Below are 10,625 nucleotides of genomic sequence, written 5' to 3' on the forward strand. Positions count from 1 at the left end.
CCCACTCTCTACACTTCTCTTCAACCTAGTATTAGAATGCCTAGCTACAGCAATAAGACAAGATGCAGACATAAAGGGGATCCAAATAGGGAAAGAAGAAATAAAACTCTCCCTCTTTACAGATGACATGATCTTGTATTTAAAGAATCCCATAGACTCCACTCCCAAATTACTCAAGCTGATTCAAAACTTTGGCAAAGTAGCAGATTATAAAATTAACCCCCAAAAATCAATGGCTTTTCTGTATGCCAACAATGAGAAAAGTGTGGCTGAAATTAGGAAAGCAACTCCATTTGTAATAGCCCCACAAAAAATAAAATACCTAGGAATTAACTTAACCAAAGAAGTGAAGGACCTCTATGATGAAAACTATAAAATCTTGAAAAAGGAAATCAACACAGAACTTAAAAAATGGCAAAACCTCCCATGCTCCTGGATTGGAAAGATTAACATCATGAAAATGGCAATACTTCCCAAGGCTATCTACAAATTCAATGCAATACCTATCAAAATTCCAACCTCATTCTTCAAGGAAATAGAAGAGGCAATCCAAAAATTCATATGGAACAATAAAAGACCCCGAATAGCAAAAACGCTCCTCAACGGAAAGAACACTGCTGGAGGAATAGCAATACCAAATTTCAAACTCTACTATAAAGCCATAGTAATCAAAACAGCTTGGTATTGGCATAAGAACAGACCTCAGGACCAATGGAATAGAATTGAAAACCCATAAATGAACCTACAGACCTATAGCCATCTCATCTTCGATAAGGGAGCTAAAACAATAGAATGGAAGAAAGACAGCCTCTTCAGTAAATGGTGCTGGCAAAATTGGTTAAGTACATGTAGAAAACTAAAGCTAGATCCTTATGTTTCACCCTGCACCAGAATCAACTCCAAATGGATCAAAGACCTTGAAGTCAAAGCAGACACTCTGAAAACATTACAGGATGGAATAGGAGAAACCCTAGGTCTCCTTGGCTCAGGCCGAAATTTTCTGAATAGAGACCCGGAAACACAACAAATCAAAGAAAGGTTGGACAAATGGGATTGCATAAAGTTGCAGAGCTTCTGCAGGGCAAATGACATAGCTAGCAAGATCAATAGAAAGCCCACGGATTGGGAGAAGATCTTTACTAGCCATACAACGGACAAGGGTCTCATATCTAAAATATACTTGGAACTCAAAAAATTAAACCCCCCAACAACAAATCCTCAAAGAAACAACTGCCCAATAAATAAGTGGGCGAAAGAAACTTCTCTGAAGAAGAAAGGATGGCCAATAGACACATGAAGAAATGTTCAACATCCCTAGCCATAAAAGAAATGCAAATCAAAACAACATTGAGATATCACCTCACTCCAGTTAGAATGGCAAAAATCAAGAACTCTAACAACAAGAGATGCTGGAGGGGATGTGGACAGAAAGGACCCTTACTTCATTGTTGGTGGGAATGTAAACTTGTTCAACCACTTTGGAAAGCAGTATGGAGGTTCCTCAAAAGACTTCACATAGAACTCCCCTATGACCCAGCAATCCCACTTTTGGGCATTTACCCAAATGTTTACAAACAAGACCACACTAAAGCTACTAGCACAACTATGTTTACTGCAGCATTATTTACCATAGCTAAGATATGGAACCAACCCAGATGCCCCTCAGTAGATGAATGGATCAAGAAAATGTGGTATATATACACAATGGAATTCTATGCCTCCATCAGAAAGAATGACATTGCCCCATTTGTTAGGAAATGGAAAAACTTGGAAAAAATTATATTAAGTGAAGTAAGCCAGGCCCAAAGAAACATAGGTCCCATGGTTTCCCTTATTTGCAATATCTAGTATATGTATGAGTCAAGCGGAAAAGGTCAGATAATGTGATGTCAGGAAAATGAACCCTTAGATATGTATTTTAATGTTTTTTTCTTTCATGCATGTGTTTCTAACGCATTTATAAGATTATCTCTTTGTTGCTTTGTATGTCCCTCCCCCATACTATAACCCTTGCTTTCACTATATTTGATGTCAGTATAACTTGTGGAGGAGATGGGGAAAAACCAGTTGTTTAAGGATACAGGTGGACCTGTTGCAACAATGAGAAGTACAAGTTGTCATGTCCAAAACGAGCTTTACAAAGTCGGTGGGGGGGGGGGGGGGGAGAGGGAGGAAGGAGAAGGATTGGGATTGGGGGAGGAGGGGGGAGGCTGGGAAGGGAGGTGAAGGGTAAACAAAGGAGGAGGCTGCAATGCTTGGTAAGAAATATATGCATTATCCTGCCCATGTAATTGTAACCCCTGTGTACAGTATGTTCACAAATAAAATAAAATAAAATTAAAAAAAAAAAAAAAAAGGCAACAGCATCAAGGCACATACATACACTACTTGTTCTGAAAACGTAGCAAAAGGCTTTATTTTTACCTGATGGTCTTAGTACGCTTAATTCAGAAAAGACTCAAGACATAACATTGTTGAAAATATTTATTTTGATAGTCTATGTATGATAAATAAGTCAGTAGAGGTTCCACTCCTTCACAGATGCATCTGAGAAGAGCCCTGTGCCATCCAAATGAAGACTGGCCACCTGAACGATGTCCCATGTCTTATCCCATCCAGAGCACACACCTTCCATGGTGTTTCTGTTCAGGATTGCTTCCAAGTCCAGATGACCAAATAGTCCTTTATCCCCAAAGTAGGCTAAAAGGTTTGTGAAGAGGAAAAAATACATTAAACCCTGAAACAAAATTGCATAAACACAGCTGAAGAATTCAAGTATTTTGTATACTTATGTGTTTGTTCATCTGTCAAATGCAATTCTGAAGACAAGAATTAAATAACAAAACAAAATATTCAAACATTCCAAACAGCATTTAAAGAAATAGTTGTGTTACTTTTGCGTGAGATTACCTATTAGAAACAAAAAGGAAAGTGTATGTTGATATATAAAACGATATCAGTAAAAAGGCAAATGATGCATAACCCTATTGACTAGAATAATGGAGGAGTTCAGATAATAAAGCTTCATCACGAGATTCAGCATCAATACTAAAATAATAAACCCACTTAACTCCCAGTTAAGATTCCTGCATTAAAGCTGTGAAAATTGGGCTGGAAAGCTGGCTCAGTGGTAGAGTACTTCCCTTGCATGCATGAGGCCCTGGGTTCAATTCCTCAGCACCACATAAGCAGAAAAAAGCTGGAAGTGGTGCTGTGACTTAAGTGATAGGGTGCTAGCCTTGAGCTGAAGAGCTGAGGGACAGCCGCTAGGCCCAGAGTGCAGTCCCCATGTCCAACAACAACAACAACAAAAAAAAAAAACTGTGGAAATGCAGACCGTGAAATGATTATATGAAACCTGAGTACTCTGAATACCTTGGCCTATTCACATTCCCAGGAGAAATTAGCCTCCATTCCTACTTCACCTAATTCTGTAGTTCAGGCCCAACCCAGGCAAAAGTTTGTAAGTCTCCATATCAACCATAAAAAAGCTGGGAGCAGTGATGCACACCTGTCATTCCAGATATACAGGAGTACATATAGGAGGATCACATTCCAGGATAACCCCAGGAAAAAGAGACCAAACTGGAAGAGCACCTGCCTAGCAAGTACAAGGCCCTGAGTTCAAACCCCAGTACCTCCAAGAGTAATAATAAATTTGAGTATAAGCAATAAAATTTATATTAACATTAAATTTTATATTAATTCTGTTACTTTCAGGATACGAGTGGGCAACCAAGCAACACCTCTCCAGTCTCCCCAATGCAGCCAGCAAAGAATATGAAATTGTGTAACTAGACAACCCTTGCAGGAAATCAATTCTTTCCTAAAATGCAAGTATACCTTGGAAGGAAGGAAGGAAGGAAATTAGAACACACCCTATATGACTCAGATTGAGAAAGTCAGCACAAGAAAAGAGGAAGCACTGAAAAGACAGTAAGGTGGAGAAATAAAACTTTCAGGCAGTTATCTCATCTTTCTGTAACTCTGAAGGTCCAAAGTTTCTCCAAGAATAGCAGCTATTCCATCCCCACCCCTGCGTCTGAGATTCCCCAAGACACAAAGACCAAGGGTTGGAATCATTTAGTTAATTAAACATTTGTTGAGCAGCTAAGTTAGGCCTTAGCAGGAAAAAAAAAAATGTAATGTACATAAGCAGCAAGCATAATACAAGGCAGAATGGCATATGTGAAAGAATACTATGGGAACATAGAAATGCAATCAGTTTAAGCCAGAAGTAGAAGACATTTAGCAAAGAGCTAACATTGAGGGCTTTCCTGAAAAAGGTTTCCTCAGATGGAAATAGGGAAAAGAGCATTCTGGACATTAAGCCAAATGGGCAAAGGCACATGCTGGGATTAGCATGTACTATTACATAGCATGCTGTTTTCCCCAGAGGACAGTTTTAAGCCATGCAATAAAATGTTAATCTCTGCTTATGCAGAGATTGTGCAGAGTTCTTACTGACATATGGATAGATACTGAGTCTAACTGGTGCCATGTTGGCATTTTGGTGGATGATGGAGACTTTCCCAGGGCTCTGGAGGTGGAATCCACTTCCCCATGCCCAACCCCAGGTGATAGACACCTAAACTCCTAGAAGCAGATGGGCAGGGACTTGGACAATAGGTTCCCAGACCTGCCAGGTCTGTACCATAAACTCATTGCACTCTGGAGCTCCATGTGACCTTGCCCTCTGACCATGACCCCTCCACCTCTGCCACCACGTCTCATACCACGTCTCATGTCTGTTGATTCTCCTCCTGTCTCCTGACTCTTGTCAGGTCACAACTCTATTAGAGTTGATCTGGTTTGTTGCGATTTCTTTTCTGCTCTTTTTCGATACCTTCACTGCTCAGCATTAACTAACAGCATTAACTGCACTACATGTTGCATGTTTTTGGGGGGTACGTGAGTCTGTTCATAGTCACCGGCTTTCTAATAGACTCCCAGTTCAACCTCTCAAAAAAATAAAATGTTAAACAGAGAGAGAGAGGTAAAGAAAGAATGCCTCACTTGTTAGAGATTTTTATTAGGGAAAACTGAATAACCACAAACCTAGACAAGCTAAGACACACATGGTACTACTCTTTGAAAGGAAAACTTCTTCCCAAAAAAGGAGAGAACAGTTACATGGTGCTAAGTAACAAGTCAGACCATGTGACCCAGTAGGTGGAAAGACTGGCTTAGAGAAAGAAGTATTCCACCATCCACAGTGTCTTGCTCTGAAGGACTGAAGTAACAACTATGCATAATGTACTTAAAGAATCTGAAACAATAGAATACACATTTTAAGTGACTATGAATATTACTATAGGTTTTCCCTATCCACAATATGAATATCTGAAATAGCAAACACTTCTGGTCCTAAGCATTTTGGATAATACTCAATCTGTATAGTTCTTTAATGCCCACAACAGAATAAAGTGACTTAACAGAGGTTTTGAAAAAAACTAAAGCCTAGAGTATCAGTGAAGTCTACAAGAGATGTCTTAAAACGGAGGGTCAAGCTGAAATCCCAAGCAGCAGTCAGGGCTCTCACAGCACCAGGAATATCAGTCCTTTTTCTGAAGCAAATTTGCTTGAGATTCTAGTTTCATTTATATATATATATATATATATATATATTATATACATATATCATACATATACATGTATACGTAATTTTGACACCGTGCTCTATTTTAGATTCAGAATACCACTCAAAAGCTTATGTGGGCTTGGTTATGCAGCCTGTAAAGCTATAGGGAGATGGGAAAACCTTTAAGAGGTAGAGCCTTATAGAATGAAGTCATACCACTGGGGGCATACCCTGCCCTCCACTTTCTTTATTTCCCTGCTACCATGAAGTGAACAGGCCTCCTCTACTACATGCTCCTGCTATTTTGGACTATGCCACCACAGGCTCAAATCCACAGGACCAAGTAACCATAGACTGAAGTCACTAAAGCCATGAGCCAAGTTAGTTTGGTTATCTCACTTTGTCAAAATAATGGAAAACTAGCAGACAAGTATATATATACATATATATATATATATATATGTATATATATACATATATATATATATACATGCGTATATATACACAGTGTGTATGAAGTTTCTGAAACTGCTTGTCCAACACCAGCAACGGTTGCTTCTGGGGAAAAAAATGTGACTTCATTTTCAGATTATGAATGTTAGTATATTTTGTATATTATGAATTTACTAATTTCTTTAAATTAATTATAAGGAGATGCTGGGAAGGTGGCTCAGTGGTAGAGTGCTTGCCTTGCATACATAAGGCCCTGGATTCGATTCCTCAGTACCACATAAGCAGAAAAAGCTGGAAGTGGCACTGTGGCTCAATTGATAGAATGCTAGCTCTGAGTGCAAGCCCCAGAACTGGCAATTAAAAGAGAAAAAAGAAAAAAAAAATTTTCTGTAAGGAATTAAAACTCTATAGAAATCTACGTACATTACAATGTTGTAAAACAAGGGGCTTGGCTCAAGTGGTAGATCACTAGCCTTGTAGGAAATAAGCCAAGTAAGAGCATGAGGCCATGAGTTTAAGCCCCAGTCCTGGCATATAAGTAAGTAACAAATAAATAAATGTATTGTCATGTAAAATACTGAAAAGTTGAAAAATCAAACTAATGGGCACTGGAAAACAAAAAGAATAAAAAGTCTAATTTTAGGTGAGAAAAACTGAAAATCCTATGTGCCCTTGTTAGAACAACACAAAAGGCTGTATTTATCTGAAAAAGGATAAGATGTGAATGTAAAAATTAAACAGTTCATCTTGTGATGTACTAGGATAATAAATTAGTTATCTTTCTTCTAAAATATGTTTTACTATGATTATAATAATAAAAATTTGGAATGAATAAGTACGTACCTGGTAACATGATAAACTTGTCCACAAAGTTTTTCCAACAGCCCAAGACCACAATGATTTGTAACAGTCCATTCAGCAGCTACCATTGTTATTGTTTTGCTTCCCAATGACTTAACACTTACATAAACATTGCCCTGAAATATTTATTAGTAAGAGCAGTACCTTAAAACTGTTGGTTCAGGCATTCCAGGATCTGCACCCCTTTTAAATCCTAAAAAAAAAAAAAAAAAAAAAAGAAATTCATTGAAATACCAGAAGACAAAAAAATGAGAGGCTTTCTGTTTAATCTAATCTAGTACAGCTAAAATGACATCATATCAACCAATACCATCTAGATTAATCTGTGCTACAAAACAGATTCAAATCTTCACTACAAGCTGGGTACCAGTGGCTCACGCCTGTAATCTTAATTACTCAGGAGGCTGAGATCTGAGGATCATGGTTCAAAGTCAGCTCGGGCTGACTTTTTTCTTATCTCCAATAAACCACAAGAAAACCAGAAGTGGTGCTGTAGCTCAAGCGGTAGAGGGCTGGTCTTGAGCTAAAGAGCACAGGGACAGTGCCCAAGCCCAGAGTTCAAGCCCTAGGACTGATCCTCTTCTCCCCGCCCTAAAAAATCTTTCACTACAGTATGAAAATCTCCAAGACTAATCAGCAGAAGGCACAAGCTATCTTCTTCTATAAACGAAATTAACACAGTAGTACTTAGCTTGCTGTACTTTTCATTATTAGTTGTTAGCTAGAAATATATTAACACAAATCTCAAATCACACTGGAAGACATGAGGAACACAAATACTTTTGAAAGCACAATTGAGGATCTCTAACTCTTCAAAACACTCTTTTTATAAAGCAAAGGCTAGTGGTAAAAAGGAGTGGAGTAATTCAATGATTATTAATCAACTAAATTAAATTAGCTTTCATCTCAAGTATGAATAAACCTTTTACTGTTCAAAATATACTTTTAAATGTGATAATGTATATGTAACTGTATATGCTAAAGTAACAGGTTAAGAATGTCAAGAATTAGGAATGGTTAGGTGTGGTGGCTAGTATTAAGGAGCCAGGAAGAACTTTTAAAGCCAGTCTAGGCTATACAGCAAGACCCTATCAAAAAACAAAAAAAAAAAACAAGAACTGTGATTTGTTAAATTGTGAAACCATAAATTATGAAATTTTACCCTATTTTCAGGATAACTAATATGCTAAACAACCTGAAGAGTAGTTTAAACATAAAATTAACTTTTACACGCAGTGTAAAAGACAATGATAAAGTACTGTAAAGACAGCCTTAGCATCTTGGACAATAGAGTGAAAATCACCATAATGGTAGTCCTAGGAAAGGGAACCAGTATGCAGATACTCCAGACTGTCTGGAGTAGAAAAGTCAAAACCAAAACCAAAAATAATGGGGGAATAATGGGCTGCAAGATTGCAAGGAATAGGAAAAAAACCACAGCCTGTGTAAGTAAACTTTCATAATTATCTCTAATCCTTGATACCTAAACAAAGTCACCAAAATGTGGGAAAGTAATATATATTTTTAATGAATTCAAAATAAGGGAGGAAAATGATATTTTAAAGACCTTCATACATAAGTATCCCTTTATCAGTACTGGCTTGCAACTAACTGAAGGGAAAATAAGAATCACCTAGAGAATGTCCAACCTACTCCAAGACTGTTAAGGTAAAGACCAAATAAACTTTACACAGTGTATGACATTTTAAATGAATTGAAAGCAGCACATAAAGTGTGAAATATTGTTCAAAAAGAGAGGTACACATTACCTCACCTATGTAACAGTAACTTCTCTGTACATCACCTTTACAATAAACTTAAAAAATAAATGAAGTGTGAACTATGAGCTCCTGAAATGTCAAATTGTATCTTCAAACTCACAGAGCTGTGGCTAGAACCTATGCTTTCCCTTTCACCATACTGCCTGAATTTAACAACAAAGCAAACCTTAAAAACAGGATAAAGTTCCAGTGTGCAGCCCTATGTGACAGTTTGCCTGGGCACTGACAAATGCTTGCAGCTCAGCAATACGACTGAGAGTAGGGACCCTGAGGCCCCAGGACCAGGGTTCGACACCGCCCCCCAGGCCTCCTGGCTTAGTCCCCTGTGACCTTGGCAACGAACGATGCCTTTTCTATAGCTCAGCTTCTTCCCATTTGAAAAGGACCAGTAATAAAAATCACCCAACCGAGTGAGAAGGCAAAAACATCCAACTACTGTAGTGGCAATGACCGTGGCCTCAAAGGCACTCACTCCCAGGCCAGGCTCCTTTCCACGCTAGACCCGCGGGGGGGGGGGGGGTCAAACGCCCTGAAAACCCACCCCAGCCGCCGCGTAGCTCCGACACCTCACAGCCACCCTGAGAAACAGCCCGCGCCTCCATTTTCACAGGCAAACGCAGAACGGGAAGAGCCGGGTGCGGTGCTGAAGACCACCCGACTAGTCCCGTCCACCCCCACGAGACGAGACGCCGTCGGGCGCCGTGGGGTGCCCGGTTCCGGTTCCCGGGAGCCTAAATTCACAGCCGCGCGAGCCCTCCGACCTCCGCTCTCCTGGCAGGTTCTCGCACTGACCCAGGTAAATGACGAGAGGGATAAAGCCCCAGCGGATGGCGAACTGGCCGCCCTTGAAGAGCTGCTGCAGCCTCTGCTTGGCCTCTTTGCTCAGCTTCACCATCGTGACGTGAGGGCCGCGCGGCACGGCCAGGTCCCTCACAGCCGCGGCCAGCACCCGGGAAACAGTGCGCACGCACACACAGACGGCCTTTACGGCAGGTGTCGTGACGTCTCCGCTAGCGGTCGTAACTCACCGCCCTTAGCTTGTTCTGGCGCCGCGGCGCCAGGGGCAGGCGCATGCGTGGTTAGTTCTGCTTTGCTCTCCTTCCCTCCCCGCCCCACCCACCCCAAGCTCCTCCCTTTCAGAATAGAGTTCAAGCTCTCCTTTTCTCTGGCTGCTTGGGAAAGCTGAAGACCCTTATTCGTTTCTTGGGATTACGTTAGCTTGGATTAGTACTCTCCTTCTGTCTTCCCATGATCTTAGCCATTTTTAAAAGCACATCTCCATGTGCTTTCCTTTTACAAGGTCAATTAATTGGAAAGGAGTTGGTTTATTCCCCACCTGGTCTGACTTGCCCTGTGCTCTTGGATAAATTCTCTGTGTGTGTTCGTGTGTTCGCTGGGCTTGAACTCAGGGCCTGGGCACTGTCTCTTAGCTTTTTCGCCTAAGGTTGGCACTCTACCATTTGGCCTACAGTTCCAACCTAATCGTGGATAAAATCTGTTATGAATTAATGCCTAACAAGGAAAAATATCTTGATATTTTTTAAATCTTTCCTAGTCATCCTGTTTGCACTACTAGCCAGCATTTGTTTAATATTAAACTTTTTTTTAAGAAGCTGACCACTGCAACAATTAATGTGGTTGATGGTAAATGTTAGCCCCTCTTGCCCACATTGGGTAAAATTCAGTAGATGTCCACTGTGGCTGCACATCAGAATTACTTGGATAGGTTTAAAACTGATTGTGCAAGGATCTACTAGAAGTTCTAATTAGTTGGGAGAGAAGAGTGAAAGATAGCTATTTGCTTGCACATTAGAATCTCAAGATGAGTAATGCAAGCTACTCAGGAGGCTCAAATCTGAGCATCACAGGCTTGAAGCCCTATGAAGAAGAGTCCATCAAACTCTTACCTGCCAAAAGCTGGTTGTGGAGCTGTGGCTCAAGTGGTAGAG

At 40.2% G+C, this 10,625-nt stretch overlaps 1 long non-coding RNA gene across 1 annotated transcript; it reads right to left on the reverse strand.

Moving 5' to 3' along the window:
• Window positions 1-2,466: 2,466 nt before the first annotated feature.
• LOC122112147 lies at window positions 2,467-9,644 on the reverse strand. The gene is made up of 3 exons (XR_006148110.1): window positions 9,469-9,644; window positions 7,040-7,088; window positions 2,467-2,700 (listed from the first exon to the last, which is right to left on the reverse strand). It is a non-coding gene; the product is annotated as an uncharacterized LOC122112147 (long non-coding RNA).
• Between the last annotated feature and the right edge of the window lie 981 nt (window positions 9,645-10,625).

The sequence above is a fragment of the Dipodomys spectabilis genome, unplaced genomic scaffold (genome assembly GCF_019054845.1).
Source record: "Dipodomys spectabilis isolate Male_0828 unplaced genomic scaffold, ASM1905484v1 ptg000092l, whole genome shotgun sequence".
NCBI lineage: Eukaryota > Metazoa > Chordata > Mammalia > Rodentia > Heteromyidae > Dipodomys > Dipodomys spectabilis.